The sequence below is a fragment of the Dermacentor albipictus genome, chromosome 3, assembly GCF_038994185.2.
Source record: "Dermacentor albipictus isolate Rhodes 1998 colony chromosome 3, USDA_Dalb.pri_finalv2, whole genome shotgun sequence".
Lineage (NCBI taxonomy): Eukaryota > Metazoa > Arthropoda > Arachnida > Ixodida > Ixodidae > Dermacentor > Dermacentor albipictus.
Window position 1 is genome coordinate 135,215,616 of NC_091823.1, and position 24,544 is coordinate 135,240,159.

The following is a 24,544-nucleotide window of genomic DNA, read 5'->3' on the forward strand; positions in this document are numbered from 1 at the left end:
ACCACCAGCAATACAATAGCAACAAAGTTACCATGGCAGGCAAGAAACGTTGATTTGTCGTGCGACCGTTTCAGTGGTGTCGCCTAGACCCTATGGTGCGCTTGAATGCGGCTCTGCTTCTGCACGCCCTGCGTAAGTTTTCCGCTTCACAAATGTGATTGTTTATTTTTCAGAAATAGCAGAACCTAACCGTACCTTGATTTCAATTTAACTTTATCCCTTTAGCCCGCATCCACTGTAGTATCTACAGTAGTAGGGCTTCCGTGCCTTCTCACGTCACCTTTTCGCTATCCCACCCTCGTATGGGAACTGCTAGCAAACAGTAGCACTGCTGTCATTCACTCGTTTCGTTACTGCATCAGTTCTGCCTATTCTCTGCCTCCTCTCCCTCTTCCTTTCTACCGTTACATCTAGCTGCCGTCTGGACTTGCATTTTAATGTAAAGGTAAGCGCTGTACCTTGTTCCATGCTTTTGAGGGGTGTTACGGACCATTACAGCTGTCAAGAGGCTAATGTGGCGATGCCCAGAGAGCTCCAATGGTGATTGTGCATATTCGACACTGTGCTAAGGACTAAACAAGTTTCTCGCGTCGCCTTTCCTCTCTGCGGGAGTCCTTTCATGCATACAAATGGTCTGAACCACCCCCAACGCGTTGTGCCAGGGAGCAGCAGCAGCAGTGGGGAAGTCAAAGGAAGAAACAAAGAAAGCGTCCCTTCACAAAAAAATAACATTACGCAAGTGTCATACAAGGATTCCGGGACCGAATTGGCGATGGTGTTCGCCTCGGGGGATCTTTGCCATTGTCCAGCCGCCTTCAACGGTATTCGCCTTGTCTGGATTGCCTGGCATGTGTTTTATGCATAAAATGTTTGTAGTTCTCGTTGTCGGTGTCCTTAAAATGGCATTCAGCCGAAAGCCAAAGCCGTTATCCGCTCCCTCAAACGAGAACATCCGGGCAAGTTGGGAGAACAAAACGAGTTCACCGGCAGTACCAGCCAAAACTTAAGAAACTCCTTTGTACGAGACCACACAACATGCGCAAGTTTCTGTCCAAACAAGTTACGAAAAATAGGGCTTGTGGTTTCTGCGTAATGTTTGGTCACAATATCCATCAAGCTGCAACTTCCACTACGCTGCAGATTTGTCATTTACAATAGCGACGTTCAAATGGCAGACAGGGCACCATACACTTCATTGTCATCTTTTGGCGCCGAGATGGTGTTGGCTGTACTCTTTTGAACGTCAATGGTCCGTGAGTTACTCGACGCGTGTTTTACGTGGCCTCGAGAGATGGCGCCATGCTGCATGAAGCCTCCTTCAGGCTTTTTTCTTCATCAAGATGGGCAGCGCGCTCGGTCTCCCTGGCATGTTTCGCTGCCTGTAGTGCCGTGTTCAGCCGTTTTTTTTTTTCTTCTAGCTGGGCAGTGTCCATATGGACCAGTGCACAATATGGTGCGGTGTGGTGTGGGGGGGCGTGACATTGTGAAGATGGACTACACCTATTTTAAGGCTATGGCTACTATCCTCTCCAACCACTCTGCTTTGCCGGTTGCCATTGCATCTTTATATCTATTCTAGATTACGGAAACATAGGAGCTTTCTTTGTGAATATAAACCCAGATTTGTAGATTTCTGCACATGCGAAGCAGCATCAGTACAAAAGATTGTGCATATTGCTTAAAAACGGGCGCATAAGTAATTTTTTGTGAACAAATTTGTCGTAAAAGAATGGTGGCAGCGGTGCTCCCCACCTAAACGTTCAAGGCCTGTTCTGCTTGAATTTAATCATAGATTTTCCTAAATTTTCATTGCTGAACTTTGGCACATATGGCGTCACCTGCCCACCATACACTGAAAATGTAGGAGGGCCGCTGCTCGCATTGCTAAAGACACGCTGAAATGCAAAGAATTTTCGTACCGTTGTTGCATTATGCCACGCCTTGCACCGAACCTGGCCAGAGTAAGGCTTTCATTCACTAAAGAGATTGTGTTACAATAACAGCTTTTCTGGTCAAGATTTTCGGCTTTATCTGTGTGGTTTTATCTGTGTGGCAGGATAGTCTCTCATTTGGTACGTCAAACTGGCCCTTCACTTTGTGCGGGAAACAGGGATGGCTGTGTCCCTTATTTTACAGTGAGGTGTTAGGAGTGATACGAATCTGTTAAACGAACAAGCGATTATTTAGAAAACTCTTGATTTGTGAGGAGTGCGAGGATCCAGCGGGATGCATTCACGAAAATCGCTCCTGTTCATGTATAGCTTTGTGAATGCCAGGTCTCGTGTTCACAAAAGAGTTCGTCGAATAGAGCTACTTCTAAGTACGGATGCAGGCTAACTGTGATAGTAATTGTGATATTAGCGGAAGCAACCCTCGGTAATATAATCTTGACTAGCGACTACATGACTAAATCTGTAGACAACGAGGACAACAGATGAAAAACCAGACAGGACGAGCACTACTTCAACCTAAAGTTTATTCTATGTAAAATAAGCCTGTATATATAGGTGGACATAGATCAAAAGCAAAGTACATGATGGCGCTAGTGTGCCCCTGAACTCCTGAATAAGCTTAAGGAAGATCTAAACGCTAATTATGACATGGCTATTCTCATAAAAACGAAATGAATGAATAATGAATTTTGGAGTTTTACGCACGAACACCCCGAAGTGATTATGAGAGACGCCGTAGTGAAGGACTCCGGAATAATTTTGACCACTAGGGGTGCCTTTACGTGCCCCCAAGCGACGTTACAATGGCGTTCTTGAATTTCACCCCCATCGCAATGCGGCCATCGCAGCCGGGATTCTATGCCGCGACCTCGTGAAAAAAAAATATCTATTGCTGCTAAAGCGTAAGACTTATAAAAAGAAGCTCTCAGTTAGGCCATTATTATGTGGGCACTGATAGCGTTTGATTTGCAGAAAAAAAACGACATATCGAGATATGCTATTTCACTTGTGTAAAGGTATAGCGAGGGCACGCTGACACATTGGAACAAATTTTTTTTTTATGCTTAAATCCTCTATAACCTTCATGGCGGTCCTATCTCGGTGGCGGAGAAGGTCCCTTGTGGTACGGAAAACTGGTTCGCATCCGGATTGTGGGCCTTCTAAGACACGATGGGAATATCGTCACCCTTGAGAGAGCTGTAAGGCTCGTTTTTTTTTTCGCTAGAAAAAGTGTCAGTGCCCACGTGAGAAGGCCTTCTTCTGAGCTCATTTCTATGTCTTACGCATTCAGAGCTTTTCATTTAGGCTGCGTTTTTACACGCATAGCCGTGCCAAGATTAACATTTGCAAAATTTGTTTCGGAGAGGTAAGGAGGAGGGTTTGGGACGTGGTTTCGAAATGATATACTTTTTTATATGTGTGGAGTGACAAATACGTGTGTTTTTTTTAATAAACTTTTGTTTAATTAGTTCTCGTCCTGCCTGGTTTTTCTTCTTGTGTCCTCGTTTGTTGCGCTTTAAGTATAAGTTTGAAACGCTGGGATCAAGCTGTGCTAGGCAATGAAGCGACAGACACAAAGCGCCACCTATCGCCTCGAAGGCGCCTCCAAGTTTTCTACGCTGAACGGCTGAACCACTGTGTATAAGTCTCAGATATATTACGTATGATTGCAGCTTAAGAGGCAGTACAGCGTCATAATGTACGTAGACGTTGTACTTTCGCGGAGGTGGAAACAGAGCAGCCTTCGTTTTTCAAAAAATGCCCGCAAAACTAGAGAATAAGAGTATGTAACAGGAGACGGGGGAGAGTATAACAAAGACAAGGGATGAAATTGGAGCCTGGAGAGCGTGTCTCTAGCCGGCTACATTTCACCGGTATAAGTTATATTCGAAGATACAAGGAAAGAGGATAGCAGGGACAATGCTATAGTACTAGCAACTACTATATACACGTTGCTCAGTACGCGAATGTTCATATCGACATAGAACGATTAAGAGTAATATGTCTGTATAAAACGTTTTCGCAGAAACCAATTTTGCAGTCTGCCCTTCAGACATATTTTAGAAACGATCGTGTAAGCCCGTCTCAGCAGGGAGCTTATGGGGCCATTTCCGTGGTCCACCCATGTCGATGTGGCCAAGAGCTTCCCCTCCGAAAAGGGACGGAAGGAGAATGTTCAGCAGGAAACTTCCCTGGTTTTCGCTCGACCCATTATTAGGCGCACACGCAAAGTATGTGGTGTATTGTTTCGGGTGTGTGACAGATGCTGCACTGAGGGTTCTGTTACCGACTGATCCGATAAAGGCATCAGCGACAGTATGGCACACGGAGGCATAATCGATGGAGTAAAGTTTGCTGGCCTCTCCGCGGCCGAAGTGGAAGCCAGAACAGCAGAGCAGCGTCGAGTTTCAGAAGGCGCTTTTGTCGATACATATAGTCATCCCATTGTTGCGAGGCGTTGATGTCATACCGTCTAAAGCGGATTTTTATATTCTCCATATCACTGTGTGCTATTTTCGACTGTGTCTCTCAACACATTTCCAGCTGTTTCCTAGGGACTAGAATGGCACTGTAGGGCAATGATATGAATTGAAATTATTTTGCGTTCCCATTGTGAAGAATCTAGCAAAGCCTCTGAACACTGAAAATGCGAAATGTCGCATTCTATTCGACAAAACAGTCGAAATTTAGAAAGATGACGGTGGTGTCTCTTGCAGGGAAATAAAGAGCGTCTGAAGGACGCTCTTTTGTTCGCTTCTTTCTTAGTTATTCCTTCTTAGTTATTGCGGAAAGGACAGTCCGCGAATTCCCCGCAGGTTTGTTCAGCGTCACCAATAGGCCTGCTAATGTCCCGCTCTACTTATTTCACACAAACATATCCATTGCTATGGATGAAGGTTCAGCTCAATTCTATAAAGTTTTATGCTTTCCATACCACACCCTTAACTGTTACCAAGCATTCTAGTGGGATTTCCGCCGGTTTTTATTGTCTTGCTTTCATTTATGCGCCTCCTATGGAGTCACATTACTGATTAGGTTTGAGAAACAGCGCCGCTTTCTTTTTTAGGTATTGTAAGTAGATTCGCGGTGGATGCAAGACGTTTTTAACGACTTTGAATAATTGCAAATAGGTATTTATGTCTAGCCGTTCCTGGATGACCCTTCATAAAGCATTGCTTCTATTGAACTTATGCCTACGTACGCAGAACTGAAGGGAGGCTACTTTTTGCTGAAAACTCGACGATCATCGTACTGCGACGCATTGCAAAAATTATAGTCGCTCCTTCACTTTCTATGGAAAACGTCATTAAACCGATAAGCTTATTCAGGAAAGCACTATTGCATTTTCGCTATATTTATACACGAGTATATATTACCAGAATGCGTGCAACTTTATCTTTCACAATGATAAACAAGCCACGTAGTTTAAGCGTGTTTCTTTCAACAGCCACTTTGCATATAAATTGCGATGGTATCCTGCATATTTGGCAGGAGCGTACTCGAGCTGTTCTTTAGTGCTTATCAAGCCAAGAGGTGCACTTATTAAGAACCAACTGCTGCTGCTTTGCGCAACTTTAATTTCAGGTGCGGCTTCACTCAGCAACTGGAAACCTTTGCGTCAGGTTGATTGTGTATGTTTATTTTGTACTCAGCATAAAAACTCACTAACGAAAATTGTCTGCTTGAGCCTTCCAGCACGATTCTCAACGAAGAGTTGTGCTCATTTTTGGGACTCACGGCTTATAGTGTAATTCGGGGAGAACTAGAAGAGGTGTTTTGGTAAGCAAGAACTTCTGTCACTCCTAAACGAGTTTATCCTGTCTTTTTATCGAAAACAACACTTGACGTTCCCGAATAGCGTTACACGGCAGCATCACTTCCTCCTTGTTTTTACATGCATGGCAGCACCGCTTCCTCCTTGTTGTTAGGCTCATCGTCTTTTTCTGACATGTCCATCTCTGGCACCACAAATTACACTGGTCCTTGTAATTGGATAACAAGTCTGTTATGGAGGTCCGTTCAGAACTAATAAAAAACTACAATAAACAGGAATTACTTTGTGTGTGCTTGGCTTGAAATTTGTCGGCAGAACACAGACTCCATTTTTGGTGGTGCTTATAAGTGCATGCGTGGAATCATGCACCCAAAAATAGCGCCGCAAGCTGCTGTTTCACGCACATTTCCGCAACTTGTCTGATATGGCTGTTTCAGCAATATACCAATTGGCTCAGTCTCACATGTTCGAAAAGTTTCCAGATTATCTTCAAGTTTTCACAGATGCATCTGTACACAACGACGGTCAAGGTGCCTCTGCAAGTTTTTTCTGCCCTTCAACTCAAGTACGACGTATCTTCCAAATACCTGATCCAACTTCGTCAACAACTGCGGAACTAGCAGCGATTAATGTTGCACTGAAATACGTGCACGAGGAGTTAACTACATCGAAGGTTGTCAGCTTTATGGTCTGCCGTGCTGCCCTTAGCGGGTTACAATGCAGTGAGCTTCATTGTCCACTTGTGCGCAGCATTACTGACTCTGCGAGCAAAATTACATCACGTGGGTTATCTCCAGTTGCTCAATGGGCACCATCACACGTAGGAATCGCCGGAAATGGAGAGGCTGATCGGATCGCTTCAAGTTGCGCTCATAACAAATGCGACTGCCCAGAAATTTTGTGCAAGCTTGATGACACTCGTCGGCTGATTCGTCGCCACCAACTCAAGCAGCACTCGTTCCCGACTTCCCAACGTTCCCGACCCGTGTTGTGATCGAGGCTTGCCTCGTCGCGCTAGAGCACAATTGCTTAAGCTGAGAGTTGGTTGCGTGATTGTGCATGAACGTTTCGACAGACAAGGGCGTGTGGCAAGTCCATTGTGTACGTCTTGTGGCTGCTACGAGACACTTCAGCACCTTATATTTGAGTGTCCCGCTTTCAGTGCGCAGCGCATGTCGCTATAGTGAGAAACTATCATCACCTTGGCCTGCGGTGTGCAACACTCGAGGAATCTTTACACCTCAGTGGTTGTGGATATAGCTAAACGGGATCAGGCCCATCGCACCCTACTAACCTTTCTAGAGTTAACTAACTTAGGTTCACATTTGCAGCGTGGACATTCAACATTCTGTAGTAGCGTCACCTTCAGTGACCGGCCCTACTGTGTGTGATCAGTGCCGTGCCTTAACGGTTCTTGATGGGAGGTGGCGGGTTGAAACACCTTGTAGTGTATATTGTGAACCGACTGCCGGTGAAATGGTGATTGCGTGCAGCTGTACTTATAGTTCTCATCATGGAGAGCATAATTAGCCGCATACCGAACTAGCCATGGATGTGGTTAATAATTGTGGAGGCTGTTCGACGCGGTGTCACTTTATTTCCGGCTGCAGAGTCGAAACTCGGCTGAACAATGTGCGTAGTGCACTGTGTTCGACTTTAGTCTTTAGATTTGCCCTGTTGCTCTTCCTTTCCTCTTTCCTCCCCTCCTTCCTATCTTTCATTCCTGTGTTGCTGTCCCCTCCCTTCAGAAGAGTAGGCAGGCGTTGTGTCCCTTCCGGTGGCAGTTGCCAGCCTGCTCCTCGCTTTCCTATTCTTGTCAACTGTGTATATCTGTTCAAAACAAATATAATAATAATAATAATAATAATAATAATAATAATAATAATAATAATATAAACAAAATATAAACTTAAATTGATTGAATTCACATTTTCTAGCTGTTAGGTTTAGCAGCAAAGACTTTAGTTGCCATGCGAGGACATACAGACAAATCCTTTACTATGACTCAGGGACAGAAGTCCACCCTCAATCAGAGCCACGAATTTCCTGTTGTAATACTCCCACGGTCGGGACTCATTATTTTACCTTTTCAAGTATGGGGCTCACAGATGGAGTAGCGCATTGGGGTATAAAGGTTATAAACAGGGATATGTGTGCCTCAGAAAGGCTGGCCAGTGTTTCGATAGGAGGACCTATATTCGTCAAAGGTGGTCTCGTCATCCTCGGCGTGTTAGTTTTAACGGGTTAGCAGAGTGAGTGAGTGAACAGAAACCTGGCTCCGACGCAGGTGCCTGATTTTGAAATCTTTCACAACGCTCCTCGTTACTCGGTGTATCGTTGCGATAGGACGGCAAGACGTAGCGGTGGAGTTCTGTATGCCATTCCAAAAGACATACCTTGTTGATGCATTCAAATCTGCAGCGGGCTGGAACTAGTTTTCGCTTCGGTAGTCATCTATCATCTGAAAATAACTACTGGTGTCTACTACCGCCCCCCTTCCCATTCGTCAACATTTACTAACGAACTTCATGATGCTATAAATTTGGTTCGCACACGCTATCCTTCGTCACCGCTTTTAATACTTTCCAAGTATGTTGTGGACTGCTCAACCGCCTTTATCATCGCCGCCTTTGTCGCAATTGCGACAAAGGTGGCCGACAAAGGCGGTCTAAGAATTTAGTAGCTTAAGCTAAAGAATTCTTAAACCTATGCACATTGTGTTTGCTAACTCAGAAACGCAAGGACCACTAGGATTGTAACAAGTACTGCAAATGCTCTAAATTTATTCCTAACCACAAATACAGAGCTAGCTACAAATCTAGCATATCTGCCAGGTATCAGTGATGATCGTCCGCTCAATTTCGTCATTAATATGCCACATCCTAAAGCGAATAACATTTAAAAAATAGATTTTAGATTACAAACGGGCTAATTTTTCCGCTAATTATAGTGAACTATCTGCATTTATTGAACATTTCCTTGTTAATTTTGATACTCCCTCTGTCAAAGAAAATTGGTTACTGTTCAAAACGAAGATACATCAACTATTACCCAAATAGATATCTAAGCGCGTCGTCACCTCTGACCCAATGCCGCGCAAACTTGGTGACATTCAAGTTGCGCTCCCTTTGTATTGGACACTGTGCACACCTTACCATGGTGTCGCTCAGCAGCAACAGGCAGCGACCTTCATGGCACGGGCAGCCGGTTGGACCCGGCATGCATGCGCCACGCGCACGAGGTGTCACGCGAGAAGAAAGAGGAAGACGGTTCGAGGCCAGTTTTGAGAACGCGACTGCCAGGGATTTCTTCACGACCCCAGTGACATTTACTTCTGGGCACAAGTTAAAGTCAGCAGGCAGGCTGGTACAATTCATACATCAGTATGAATTGACGACTACCTAACAAAAAGAAACGTTTATTCCGTCTTGCCAAACTTTCCCTTTCTGTGGAGCGATGGTCGACATACAAGACTGCTTCCGATACATACGTGAAAAAGCTGAAACTTGCAAACAACAAATTTTTGCCTACTTCTTTACCAGCTATTTTGAAACAAATGTTGAAAAGTTCTGGCGCATTATATGCAGACCCTTCACACAACCCTTTAATTACATTGCAAGATACCTCAGGCAGCATAATCCCATATAATCTTTGGGCTACTGTACTGAATAGAACATTCACTGAAAGGTTTTCCTCGAGCACGACAGTTGATATTCCAGATACGCCACACCACAGATTTTCCATTGTGTCACCAATAACTATCCATGATCCAGGCATTGCTAAATTATTCGAGTCCTTAAACACGATTCATCTCCAGGTTGTGATGAACTTAGTTCTAAATTTCTAAGAAGTACTTGCGCTTATATTTCAATTGTACTAACAAAACTTTTTCAGCAGTCGCTCAATTCATCATGAATCCTTAGCGACTGTAAAATCGGCAAGGTGGTTCCGCTGCACAAATCTGGTAATAAGCACTTGCCTAATAATTATCACCCCATTTCACTCACTAGACCATGCTGTCAATTACAAGAACATACAATTTTTAAAAACGTCACCACCTTTCTTGATGATAACTCTTTTTTTTCTGCACAACATGGTTTCCGTTAAACATATTCCTGCGAAGCACAGTTGCTGTCAATTACCGATAAATTACATTGCGTTCTTGACCAGTCATCTTGCACCGATTGCATCTTTTTAGACTTCGCGAAAGCTTTTGATAAAGCGTGCCATCAATTGTTGCTTTATAAATTAAGGCATCTTAATCTTGATCCACATGTCTTTAGATGGATTCAATCTTTTTTTCTTGACCGCTGGTAGTTTGTTTTGACTAACGGTACAGTCTCACCGCTTACTATACAAGAATCCGTCCTCGGACCACTCCTATATTTAATTTATAACAATGGCCACCAATCCACCCTATTTTTTACCATCCACCTTTTTGCAGACGACTGTGTAATTTTCCCGGAAATATGTAACCTAAGCGACATGAATACTCTCCAGACCGATCCTAATTTGTTCTCTAACTGGAGCAAAACGTGGAAAATGGAATTAAGTATCAGCAAATGTAACCTCGTGCGCATTTCTCACTGCTCTAACACTTCCCGTTCTTGTTGTCTTAATGTCATTCCTCTTGATTCCGTCGCATCATATAAATATCTAGGCATACATTTATCTCAATACCTAGCATGGAGTGCCCATACTGAATACGTTAGTAATAACGTTAATCGCATGCTAGGGTATCTACGTCGCAACTTCTCTGCTGCTCCGTCATCCTTAAAACTCTTACTTTATAAATCACTAATACGACCTAAACTTGAATATGCGTCATCTGTATGGGACCCTTCGCCTAAATGTCTTGTATCTTCTCTCGAACTTACCCAACATAACTCCGTTCACTTCATGCTTTCTAATTACAACCATACCGCAAGTATCACAGCCATAAAAACTAAGCTTTCTCTCACACCTTTAAAATCTCGACGGAAATCAATCACCTAACCCTATCCCACAGAGCATATCATGACGTCACGCTAGACGAGCAGTTTATTTGACCACCGGAAGGCATCTGCCATCGCATTGATCATCGGCACAAGGTTGGCTTCAAAAAATGCAATACTAAAGCTTTTTTTCAGTCACACCTTACCCAGACGTCTGTCGAATGAAACCGCCCCCTTCCGGATATTGCAGCCATTGAAGATAATTCACAATTTCGCCATGCACTAACAACCTCTGTATATTTTAGTGAACGTTGAAATTATGTTCCCACAAAATTCACTGTATTGTACTGATCGTCTTTGTAACCTATATTACCCACTACCCTCTGTAATGTCTTTGGCACTGAGGGTATAATAAATAAATAAATAAATAAATAAATAAATAAATAAATAAATAAATAAATAAATAAATAAATAAATAAATAAACTTCATTATGAGGTATGATACCGTATATTTCCTTTCGCGAGGTGAACGTAAATTTGTTGGTAGTCTATAGAACCTTCCATTGTCGAATATATGGCTATGCTCATTAAAGTGGCTCGCTACTGCTTTAAGTAAATTGTGTTTTGTATCTGCGCGGTGACCGTTGAGCCTTGTATGAATTTTTTATCCAGATAAGCGGCACATTCTAGACAATAAACTACGTTGCTTGACGGACAGGTGAAACTGGCTTGTGTGAGTAATTCGGCACGCTGTGCTTTTTACTGCAGTAGCAGATTGAATATGTTTGCATGTAGATCACTTCAAGTGGCAACAAAGACAAGATGCTAACTTCGTCTCTGTCCTTAGTTTGACGTGTACTAGAAAATCCTTAAAATTAGTGCTTCGTCTGTAGGTTACACTGGGTGGGTTGGGAAAAATCTTTTAAGTTTTCGTTTGCTGGTGAGAATTGAGTAGTATTTATTGAGGATGTTGTTCACGTTTAGGAGTGCGTTTGACAATTTAATATTAAGAAGAGGCGTGATTGTTCTTGTGATACTAGGGCGGCGCTTGAGGACCTCGGCTAGATCAAGTTTGGTTGCATCGGTGTAGGCCCTTTGATTGGCACTGTTTGGGTTGTTCCAGTTTGATAGGGTTTCCTTAAGATAGCGTTTCTTTAAGATAGGGTTTGAAAGGGTTGGATAGGGTTTCTTTAAGCCGTTCATCACAAGAATCCTACAAGGTTGCCAAGGTATGCTTTCCTACAAAGACGGCATAATCGTCTTCAGGAAGATAGAGCAAAAACACCGGAAGAGCATGGAGAAGTTCTGGATCGCATAGCGAAAGCAGTACTGAAGCTGAATGAGAAGTGTGTTTTCAATGCAACAGGATTTTCTTTCCTCGCACATCATGTCAGCGCTGATGGCATAGCGCCACTTGAAAGTAAAATTGATGTAATCATCCACGTCACCAGGCCAACAGAAGCAGCCATACTCGGTTCATTTTTGGCCACGTCGAGTACTATGCAAAGTTCATATCGAGGCTAGCCGAGGAAGTGGAGCCTATGCCTCGACCGTTGCGCAATGACATACGTTTTGAATGGGACACGTACACACAAGCAAGTTCTGATAGAGTGAGGACCACAAAGCCTCCCACAAAGGACTACACATGCTTGACCCAGTTCTCCCAGTTACTATCGCAAGTGATGTTTCTGCATGCGGGCTAGGTGCCGTCTTACAGCAAATGGACGGTCTTAAAACTCGCACCATTGCATTTTTCTCGCGCAGTCTAACCGATGCAGAAACAAAGCACTCCGCCAGTGAGCGTGAAGCAATGGCCTGCGTATGGGCGTGCAAGAAGTGGTATGTCTACTTGTGGCGAGGACCATTAACTCCTCAAACTGGTCACCACGGATCAGTAGCATTTCCCTCTAGCTAATTTTCCCCTATAACTACAGTCTGGAATACCAGAAAGGCTCAGATAACGAAGATGCAGATGCACTGTCACGTTTCCCTTTTGCTGTCAGGCCAGAATGTACCCTGCCAACCGCAGACAACTCATCTGAAGTTGTGTTGCTAGTCTAGCTGCAGTGCCTCACTAGGGGTCAGTTCGAGGAGTCCACCCGTGGTGACGCAACTCAGGAGAAAGGCAAAGAGTACGTTAAGTTGTCATGGCCCCCACGCAAGCTTGTCCCGAGCCAGCTGCAGCCGTACGTCACGCTACGCAACGAGTTGTCACTGCTCGACAACTTCTGCGTGCAGAGCGACTTGCGGTCCCACAGTCCCTTACGCATCAGGTTATTTCCACAGCGCACGAAGCTCACTTGGAATCGCAAGGACAAAAGCGGGACTTCGGGAACGCATCGGGGGGGGGGGGGGGGGGGGGTGAGGGGTGGCATGGGTCGGCAAACAGAAGTCGCTATGCAAAAGCGCATCATTTTTGAGATGGCAGACAAGAGTGTGAAGATAGCTCCAGCTCCAGTGCAGCCAGTTCAACTTCCCGGCCGCCCTTGGCTATAATTCGCCATAGACATTGTTGTCCCCATGGAGCGGGTTCGGTAGGATTGCAAGTTTTCCATCACATTAGCTGATTATTTCTCCAAGTTGTGCAAAGTACAATTTTGCAATGAGGTCTCAACAAGAAAAGTTCATACCGTCTTGCTCTTCATGTTTGCCCGAGAGGGATACCCTGACGAGATCGTCACTGATAATGGGCCCCCATTTTTCCTCACGGGAGTTTCTAGTTTCCAGATTACTGTGCCATCCGGTTGAGACATTCTTTAGTGTATTACCAACAAGCGAACGTACTTGTTGAAAGGTTTAACTGCGTTTTCTAGTCCTGTGTAAAAATTGCTTTTTTAAAACATCGTCCCCTTTGGCAAGCCGCACTGGAGTGTTTCGGTGTCTATCGGTGCACACCTCACGCAGCCACGGGAGCAGCACCAGCCTTGCTCCTTCACGGACGACTACCCCGAACATGGATGGACACTATAAGGCGCACATCCTCATCATCTTTCATAGACCCAGCTAAAGAACTTTGCCAGCTTCGCAAGAGGGTCGCACAAAAGCAAGTGTACAGCAAGATGTACACTGATTCCCGTCGAGCAGCCAAGAAGCGCAACATTGTTGTAGGGGACAAAGTTCGTGGGAAAAAACCAAAAGTCGTGCTTAAGGGAGACCTCTCGTTTCGTTGTCCACGCAAGGTGGTCGACCAACGGGGGCCAGCTTCCTTCTACCTCGACGATGGAAGAACATGGAGCTCATCCAAGCAAAACAAGGTTCCTGCTCAAGCCGTTCAGCCTAACTCAGTCATCCAAACGCAGGCCCGTGCAGCGCCATGTGTTCACGCTGGGACAACACAGGCCGCAAACCCGTCGTCCGTGCGTTGTGAGAACGGGAAAAAGGCACTGCCACTCGGTGCTCCCCTCATTGCGGTGCCTAGTGTTTTGTACAGCACTCGTATAGCATCGCAACAGACACCACAACAGGCTGTCTCTCCTCGGCCATCTCTCGAGCCCCTCCCTCGTCGGGAACTAACCCTGAACACAAGACTGCCGCGAAGATATCTGGATTATGTTTAGGGTGGACCTTAGGGAGTGCCACGTATCATTATTACATTTGAATTGCTGCACTGCTGCATTTGTGTGTACATTTTGAGTGCATACATTGATGTGTAAATATTGTGGATAGGGGAAAAGACTCTTCACTAACATGTACTAACCATTACTAACCACGTGAAAAAATAAGGACCGGGAATATGTTGTGTATTGGTATTGGTTGTGTGGTGCCATCAGAGATGGCGCTGGGATCTGTAGCCTGGGATGTCATTTATATAAGTCCACCGCGCAATAAGCAGTCAGCCGTGGGTAGCCCACGGTGGCATTCACGTGTCCCGAGTTTGTTGCCATCGGGCTAGCGGCCCTCCGTGCCGCGACAATACAGTGACCACTTGCTTCAGGCTTATTGATCTCTGCTCAACACAGTCTAGTGTTTTCTTTAAAGAAGCCTTCGGAACTCGTAAATTTGGATTGACCATCACGTTGCCTATAGTAGAGTAGTAAAAGCATAGGCGCCAGTCTCATTACTGCCATATCGCATCCTTTTCATGAGCGAGGGCAACGCTTTCACAGCGAGTATTTTCGGGGACTGAAGGAGCACGACAGGGCCATGTGCCATACGGTGCGTCATGCCAATGAAAAAAACTTTCATTGGCATATTAACTGTAAGCCTAATTACCCATTGCTATTTACCCAAATTCTATTGATAAAGCAACTTTCTATGTATTTTGAAAGAGAAACGTAATTGTGGATGGATAAAACATTTTATTTAATTTCTAAAACACATTATTTTGTTCGCTCTTGACGTGTTAGTGTAGTCTGCGCTTGCATTTTACGTGTTTAGCCAGTGCTAGTAACTAGACAGTTTGAAGTGACGATTACGAGAACATATAGAAATAAATAACCTATTAGCCTGATTCATAACCCAATCCGTCAGTTCATCGTAACATGCATTGTCGATCAACCATCTGAGAATCCACATTCATTTCACTTGCTTAGATTCTGTTTGTCGCAGAGACATGAGCAACGAGATCAGCATGACTGGAAGGCAGGACAAAACATCGCTGGTCAGCTAAATCTTCTTGGCCAAATTATTCTTGTATATTGAGGCCTAGCCATTTGGGGTAACAGAGCCAAATTGCCACATGAATTAAACTGCATAGCAAAAACACCGGCTTTGTTTAGCAAGAAGGAAAGGCTACTGGGAATATATCCGATCATAAAAAAATTGTGGCGTCATACTTCGATGTGCTTTCATGAGCTATTGGCGTCATTTTTTGTTGTGGTGCATTAATAATAATAATAATAATAATAATAATAATAATAATAATAATAATAATAATAATAATAATAATAATAATAATAATAATAATAATAATAATAATAATTGTTGTTGTTGTTGTTATGTTTTTGCGTGTACTACAGTAGAGAAACTTTCATCCTTGTTAAATCAATTGCCTATATTTCTGAGAGGCATAGCCTCTTCAGAAGTGAGAACCTTCTTTTGCGATACTGATATAGCGGTGGCATGTAAGTGGGCTTCAAAAACAGAAACCATCATATCTGAGTCTTCGTTGTGAAATATGGGTCCTTTTATTATCCGTCTACTTGGTGTTGCTTTTACTTTGCCCTTGGGTCTGCTTGCAACTAGACGCCAGAAATACTTCATTGCGGAGCTTAGTTGAACATTTCCGCGTTTCCACGAAAACTGCACCGTTCAGTGGAGCCATCGTATTTTGATTGAGCTTCTCAGCAAAAAAAGAAGAGAGTGGAGAAGATATGTAACTGGAAAAATTGCGCGAAAGCATTGGGCTGATTTCGCAATTTTCTTTGGGTAAACTTTTCTACTAATGGCGGTATCGAAAAGGGGATTTGAGGGCGACAACTGAAACTTTAGTCTGCTCAATTTTGCGGGAACGCTTCCTTAGAATTCTAGCGCAAAGTTTCCCATTTATTATTTTTGAAGGCTACAAGAGAAGTTGCTGTGAAAAAGAACCTGCCACTTTCTTGGAAGCAAGTCTTGTTTGTTATTTTCGTTTAATCTGCGTCGACGTGTTCCTGCTTCATTTCCACTACATTATTTCATTCCTTGAATTTTAGTATTGGGGAAACGTTTCAACTACATTGTACACAACAAACGCTCTTATTTATGGCTTCCGGAAATTGTGTTCAACTGACCTAGGCACTTTACAGCTGCCAAAACATCAGAAGTGGCGTCTCCTCTAAAGGTTGTATCTTTATACCTTAAGCTTTCTTGAGAAGCTTTCTTGCAACTGCCCTTCTGGAATCGAGTAGAAGTACGTAAAATATTGGAACAGGTCCTGTCATGACGCTTTTCCAGTGGTGCTAGAATTTCGGCCACCCTAAGGGAGGGGTATTTCGATATATAAATTTAGGCTGTGCAGATTGCCGTTTCCGCTGCGCGAATATTATTAAACATTCAAATTTCAATGATCTCTGCTACCAAAATAAATGAGCTAATTTGCTGAAATAAACAGCGCATTCCTGCAAGCTGTGCCACTCAATTACAGTCACATTATAGGGGTTTGTTCGGACTGAGGTGAGTAAATACATACGACAACCGTTCATTCCTTCTACTCACAAATCTGTCAGTTCTAAATCGAAAAGATGTTAACATTTTGCGCACTTTCAAAACTTTTCAATTTGATGAAGGGAGAGTAAATGTGAGTATTAGGTAAAGTGTATCCGTAAATTTTAACGTAGACTATTTGTGTCTTATTCCAGCCACAAATAGTCTTTCGGCTAAGACCTTAAACGTGTTGTCAAAAAGCACGAGTGATTCTCAGATTCCATAACATACAAATTGTATTCCTAATATTCCTTTGAGTAATGTGTTGTTTTGAGCAAAGTATTTTGAAAGGACTTGCATGCATCGAAGAGCTAAGTTACAAAAATCCAGCCCTGTACGTAAATACAACCATATTAGCATCCAAGGAGTAGTGTCTGGCACTGTACAACGCTGAAAAAAATTAGGCGCGCTGAGGACAAATCACTCGTTTCTTTATATATTGCTTGTTTACTGAATACTGTGCTGCTAAGGTAAATAAAATCTGCCGGCATGCGAGACAATTGCCATGTAATAAAGACCGGTAAAAATACAATTTATCTCACACTACATGAATCATACTGAGGAAGGCAAGTGGGACTTATACTTCTTGTTAAAATACCTTTATCAGCACACGCGCCGGGTAAACTTGTTATAGGAGAGATCGCATTATTTATTTATTTATTTATTTATTTATTTATTTATTTATTTATTTATTTATTTATTTATTTGAGTACCCTAGTGGCCCGTTATGGCATTACATAGAATGGGGGAGGGGGGGTGGGTACGAAACAGTTCAAGCATAACTGGGACGTGTACAAGGCAAATATTATAGGAAGTTATTAGGAACAATAAATAAAATATTCTAAGCGTCGAGATGAAACAAACAAATAAGAAACAAGAGAGAAAGAAAAGAGAAACGGAGTTTATACAATATTTGGTAGCTTCAAAAACGCATAAGAACCTAAAACGCGATGTAGACAGCTAGTACCCATCAGAACACGAGTTTAATGATACAATCGAATGATGATTTAGGTAAACAGCCCACACAGATACATATCAGATGAAACGGAATAAATTTTATACAATGTCAAGCACATGAGAACACTGTTTAGGTAAATATTCAACCATGTACTGCCGCATGAAGCCTAGGTTCTGTTCACCTAAAATGCCTTGGAGGGCAGAAACAGCGAGGACCGCTGCACAGGAATCTATCACTGTGCTGATTTCGAAAGTGTGTTGAATCCATGGACCTTATAGTCCATACATAGGAGAACACATGCAACGTACACAATAATAGAGATAAGTGCTCCGCATTTTACGTATGTAGAAATTGCGTGGGCTAAACAGAAAAATAACACACATCATGCCTTGATTTGCTTGTTACGGTAGCCCTAAACTGAGGTACATGAGTGAGCTGCAGTTTTCCTTTACAAAAGTCACAACATATTTCACAGCAGCGATGCTTCTATGGGGCTGCAAAGATGGGTGTCCGGTCTCTTAGAATAAAGTTTGCGCTTAAGAGCAAGAAAAGTGACTTAAGGATAACACTCTAGTCAAGGTTTCACAGTGCATAAGAAGTGTTGATTGGCTTCGCGAGTGGTATAGCAGATGGCGGAAAGGAGGCAGGAAGTGAGTGACTGATGCTGAGACCTGCAAAATGAGTGAACCGGAGCCGAGATTCACCAGCAATGTGCACTCACTTCTAGCTTACTCCTAATTTTCATTTCAAAGAAGGACCCAGGAAAGTAGCTTTCTGTCTATATATCTTAGGTTGCAAATTGCATGCAAATTTATTCACAGTAAAAACCTTTCTATGCGAAGCTCGCCAGGTTTCGTGCTCGTGGGTGCTGTGGTCTGTTTGTTTTCTTGCAAAATAGGCCAACAAATCCCATCGGAGTACGCGCAAGGTGCGCGGTGCTCGATCACTTCACCACCACCAGATGGCGCTCGGCTGCACGAATCTTGTGGTCAGTGGAACGCCTCGCATTGGGCGCTCACAGGAAGACTACAAATGAAGCGGTGCAGGATGATGTGGTCTGAACAACTTTTGAAGTGAGGGAAGGCTCAGAGTAAGATTGATTATGAAGAGCGACTGGGGAATGTGGAAGAAACTAGTGTGTTCGGAGGCTTGTAAATTAAACACATTGATTCACTGTGGAGGAAAAGAACTAGTAAGATTACCAGCAAATGTGTGACCGGCACGGCGAGCAACATGCCAACAAAAAACGTCAAGCGGAAAGTCAGAGAGGCTGAGACAACCTCATGGGATGCTGCAATGGAAAAGTGTTATGAACGACTACTTAAGGGAAAAAGAAACGAGGCTATGGTGTTAGGCTGCTGAGCACGAGGTCGCGGGATCAAATCCCGGCCACGGCGGCCGCATTTCGATGGAGGTGAAATGCGAAAACACCCGTGTACTTTCCTTATGTGCACGTTAAAGAACCCCAGGTGGTCAAAATTTCCGGAGTCCACCACTACGGCGTGCCTCATAATCAGAAAGTGGTTTTGGCTCTAAAAACCCCATAATTTAATTTTTTTAAAAAAGAAACGAAATTAGCAAAGAAACAATTTATGATAGCTCAACGGGAACTCCTTTACTTTTCCAAGCGAGATCAGGATGCCTTAGAACACGGACTTATCATGCGGCATACAACAAAAAAGAAGGCTTCCTACGCTAAACTAGGTGAAGCGATGGAGCATGCTCTATTAATCATCATCATCAGCCTGGTTACGCCCACTGCAAGGCAAAGGCCTCTCCCATATTTCTCCAACAACCCCGGTCATGTACTAATTGTGGCCATGCCGTCCCTGCAAATTTCTTAATCTCATCCGCCCACCTAATTTTCTGCCGTCCCCTGCTACGCTTCCCTTCCCTTGGAATCCAGTCCGTAACCCTTAATGACCATCGGTTATCTTCCCTCCTCATTACATGTTAATATTATTAATTATTAATATTAATATTGATAATAATATGTTAACATTATATTGATATGTGAGATATTAATATGTGAAGATATCTGCCCAGCGGTCGATTTAGACACTTCTGGCCTCTTTGAAGTCCTTGAGTCTAGGGAGAGCAGAGAGAAAGCAAACATCCCCGCAATATATATTAAGAGGTGATTGGAAGATTGGTGGAAGAAAATTAGGGAAATTATAAACAACGGAAGCGTACAAAAACAAAGTTTCTAAGAGGGGTTGAGAAACTTTGCTGATAGGAATTATTCATATTTCTTTTGCTTTTTTTAAAGGTAGGTAGAACATTAGGCCATATAGTAACAAGAGCTTGATGGCGCAATGCACCTCCATGCATACTGCGGCAGCGGCGGTGCCGGCCGTGCGAGGAATGGAAGAAAAAAAAACGGTGCCTTCGTGCTTCTGTGGCAGCGGGGCAGCATTTCTTTCACCTATCTACAATGCCTGAATAAAGCCTTCCGTGTCACATCGTGCGGACATTCAATAAGCGCAAACTTTTCTTTCGACTGTATGCACACACAAATAATTGCTATGTATAAATTCGAGCATATTGGATCTGTTACATTTCCCACTGTGGGGTTGTTTTCTTAGCATGCGCTGATCACGCGCAACAGGCAACTTTATTTCTTGACTTAATTTGTACGAAGCCTGTTCTACGCTTGAATTGCTCTACTCTCCTGGAGCTAGGAAATATTTTAGTTGAAGAGCTAAAGAGGAGTCCCTGGATTGCGCAAAGTGAAGCATGCGAACGTAATTCTTCGAATCCTTAACTTTTCGAGTTTCCACAAATTATTAGTATTATAAAAGTTAGGAACCAATAACACCTAGTTACTTAGTGTAACACCAAGTTACAAATAACACCTCATACGTTTAGACGAACTTAGACGGAGCACTTGCTTTTATAAGCTGGATCTTTCAGCCATCCTGAGCAGGTTCCACCACTTTGTTTTATATTCAACAGCACTCAGTCATCTTTTTGCATATCTGAAGGTTGAAATTCCAGTCCGTGCAAAGCTCACAAATCTGTGCTGGAATGTTCATGAAATACCGAACTTTATTCTGCCAGGATCTTCAACCAGGCGACTACCGCAAGCTGACACTCCTCGCAAGGGTAACGCCGTACTCGGAACACGCCACCGGGACCCTTCCGAGGAGTTGGGGCACTAGTTATGACTCGGCTCCCTCACAGAAAATCTTGAGACCACCACGTGGCCACCGGGCAGCACATCTGGGACCCCAGACATAGAGCCACGCCTACTTCATTGTTGGGACAGCCGAAGAGGGTTCACAAATGCCATATCAAACTAGAACTACGGAAACGCATAAAACAAATTTCATGGGAAACCGAATAGTGTGCAAAGACCTTCACAAAGTATAACTGGCACAGATTGTGTCGCCGTACCACGTGCGATTTGCGCACAGCGAAATTGGACTATTCTTGGCTCCCTCACTGACCCCTCAGCAAAAAGAAAACAACTGCATTCCAGTGTCTACACATCCTGACGCGCAAGCATCGGGGCGATTCACCAAGGTTGACTGTCGAGTTAGTTGGCCCTGCACTACTGGGATATTTTTCAGCGTGTTATACTGGTACAAGAGAGTAGGCATACACGGCGCTGAAGTAAAAACGTCGATATTTCAGGAGTATGTCTCTCCTCTCTTGTCCCTCTCTAATGCGGCGAAAAGTTCCCCAATTTCGGGACGATATCTCAAGACTCTTGAGAGAGATCGGGAAACGTTTCACACCCACGGATCCCTCTCCGAAGCAAAGAAGGGTCTCACCACAGACATCACATTTGACGAGCGCCGGGCGGTCTTACAAGATCTACGCCACAAGACGGCACCGGGAGCAGGACCCATTTGGTACTCAAATCTTCAGAACCAAAGTGATGGGGATATGAGGCATCTCACGCACATCCCCCATGATCAGTGGAGCTAGGACATGCTTCTCCAAGCATGGTGACACGCCGAAATTTTACTCTCTGGTAAGACGGGCTAACCCATAAAAGTCGAAAACCACCAACCCGTCTACCAAGCCTCTTGCAATGGGAAGCTCATGCACTATTGCATGACTATTGAGCATGCACTATTGTGGCTTCTGCAGTTTTTCCTAGAATAATTCTTCTTCCCTTACTCTCAAATCACCTTTCGAGCACATCTATTTTCGTACGATGTCCTGTTAAAACAGGATGGAAGTCGTCGGAGCCCCGAAACGCACCCATATGAGTGCCTTTCTAGCATTGGATGTCAAGGGAACGATTGATGATGTCAAACAGGTGACACTGCGTCTTTCGCGTTGTCGCGGTGTGGAACCCGTGTGTATGATTATATCTGCTCATTTATTGTAGATTGTACGGTTACGGGGGGAATCATACCGCACCCATCGGGTATCATCTGCCGACAGCCGACAGGACCCTGTACTTTTTTCCACTCTAATATCTCCCTCACAGGGCTTCCATGGCTATTCGAGGAAATCATCGACGTCTACCCCAAAATTTACGGAGATGACATCGACATGTGGTCGATACGGGGCTCCGACGGTGCAATCCAGAACCGAATGCGTGAAGCTGTAGACACAGCCACCAATCAGGTGAGACAACGCTGCATGAACACACATGTCACAGAAATTAGAGGTACGCACAAGTCAGAGCTCATAATCATTCGTTCGCCCTGCCCCTCTTACCACTATCGCTATACACATGGGTGGCACACCCATACCACAACTAGATCATGTTCTCATGCTTAGCTTCCGTATCCAAGCGGGCTGTCAGGCAAACGATGACAATTCGATCGTGTACCGACATGCAGGATAAATGCTAGCCATAATTTGGTGGGTCCCTAACAGAAGCAACGGTCTACGAGAAAAAAGATTTGATGCGCTTGATGGGGACCTGCGTGGTCAGTCGAATGTCATACTACCTCCCTTTTCAGCGGTGGTCTCAAGAACAACAACTGCACCTAGACGTGATGATCTGGAAAGCGACGAAGATTGCCCACGGTCTCCAACACTACAGCGCCACGCGCCCCTTTCTTCAATATGGTGACCAAAACGCAAACGGCGTTTTGAAGAAGGCATAATAAGTCAGTTAGTGGGAACGTCTACCACTCATTCCTACCCACCGCCATCTGCCCACGAGGCTGGGATTTTGTTTTTTACTACTTGAAGATGAAAACGTTGACACTAACCTTACACGTGATACGCGCAGGGTGTTAGGGATTCATCCTTTGCCACGTAATGTTCGCCTCGCGCTTGACAGGGGATGGCACAAAGCCCGCACGTGGTATCTCAACGTGCGCTCGGAGACATCAAAGAACCATATACTGTATACCTGAATAGAGCACGGACTCAGCAAATGTACACCTCGGCAGTGTTCATCTGGGATTCCACCGCTATGCGCTGAACGAAAACTTCCCATAGTATAATTTTGCGGCCGGCTCTGGTGATACGACACCCATCATCGTCTCCGGGGGACTATACGTTTTCACGGATTCTGAGAAGGTATGTTCGGCATTACTATGAGGACACTGAACCCCGCTAGCCGCACACCGTATCGTCAGATTCCTCAAACAATATCAACGTCGCCCTACGACATCCAACTACCCTGTACACATGGTTATACCTTATTGTTGGTCAATTAATGCACATAATTAGTTGCCCCAAAATGTTCCCCAGTGCGGCCCGGCACGGGGAAGGGACAAGTCCAGACTTGGTGGGTCCATTACTCATCAACAGATATATCGTCAGTCATTGTACATACGGGCGTGGCACTCAGAGAGCAATGCCACCATCTTTCTTGTGACAGGAAGGTGTAGCTTTTAAACACTTAGAGACAAAAACTTTCCTCAATCCTATATTTCTGACTATATTTTACTGAGTCCGATATGCAGACCATTGTCCGGGGTGTAACAGCTCGCCTGCGATCTTCTATATGAGGATAGAAAGTGCTGCTAATCTCTTCCATTCCCCGCCACTTATCCTTTACCCCCTCCCCAAGAAAGAGCTGCATTACGATGCCCTCCGCGACGGACGTCCCGTGGTCCGCCGGGATCGTAACGCCGCTAAACTAATTCCAAAGGCTCCGGACTAAGGGTTCCTCCCAAGCTCTCCTTCCCTCGCTATTCTGTCTCTCTGCCTATAATTTGACGTGTTGTCGCATGCCCGTGTGTTCCTTTCGCTCTTTTCTTCTGATACTTTCGTTTTTTTTGCACCCTTTGAAGCGGTAATAATTGTGTATATTTGAAGATGCAATTGGTAGACTGCTTCTGTAGCCTTATATGTGCTTGTGCGGTTGTGTGCGAGTGTGTGTTTGTGCTTACATACGCTTACAATAATGATACTGATGTGGTGGTACTGTCGTGTACGACACACAGCGAATGTTAGCAGGGAACCCTACGCAGTCTTCTATATCTGCGGTATTCATTGTTGCGATTCCTCAAGTGTCTGAACTCTGTTGACAACTGAACATATCGGCTCAATGAAATGATAATCACTCACAACTTCGCTGTGTTACACGCTTCCAAGAAATAGCGAAGAAGGGATGAAGCTAGAAAAATGCCAGCGAAGGGTTTTTATATGATGTCCTCATGGCTTTCGCTTCTACATGCAAAGGACAATATTGTTCTGCAAGGTAAGTTTCCATAAGTGCTTTCCGTTCAAAACGCTAAAATATATAGAAAAAAATTAGGGCACTTAGGCGACGTACGCGACGTCCTTGCTTGCAGAATCGTAGCGCACGTGCAGGCAACATCACAACTTGTCTCCATCTCTTCAGGACTGAGCCATATGTACTAAATATATTTAGCGCAAA

The 24,544-nt window shown here is 44.1% G+C and overlaps 1 protein-coding gene across 2 annotated transcripts in view; it reads left to right on the plus strand.

The window, feature by feature from the left end:
- The window catches only part of LOC135904960 (uncharacterized), a 235,496-nt gene that overhangs the window by 13,718 nt on the left and 197,234 nt on the right, over positions 1 to 24,544 (plus strand). For both annotated transcript variants that reach the window (XR_011513096.1, XR_010565269.2), the window contains exon 2: positions 22,187 to 22,326. The gene's annotated coding sequence lies outside the window, so the exon portion shown is untranslated. The remainder of the gene's footprint in view (positions 1 to 22,186; positions 22,327 to 24,544) is intronic.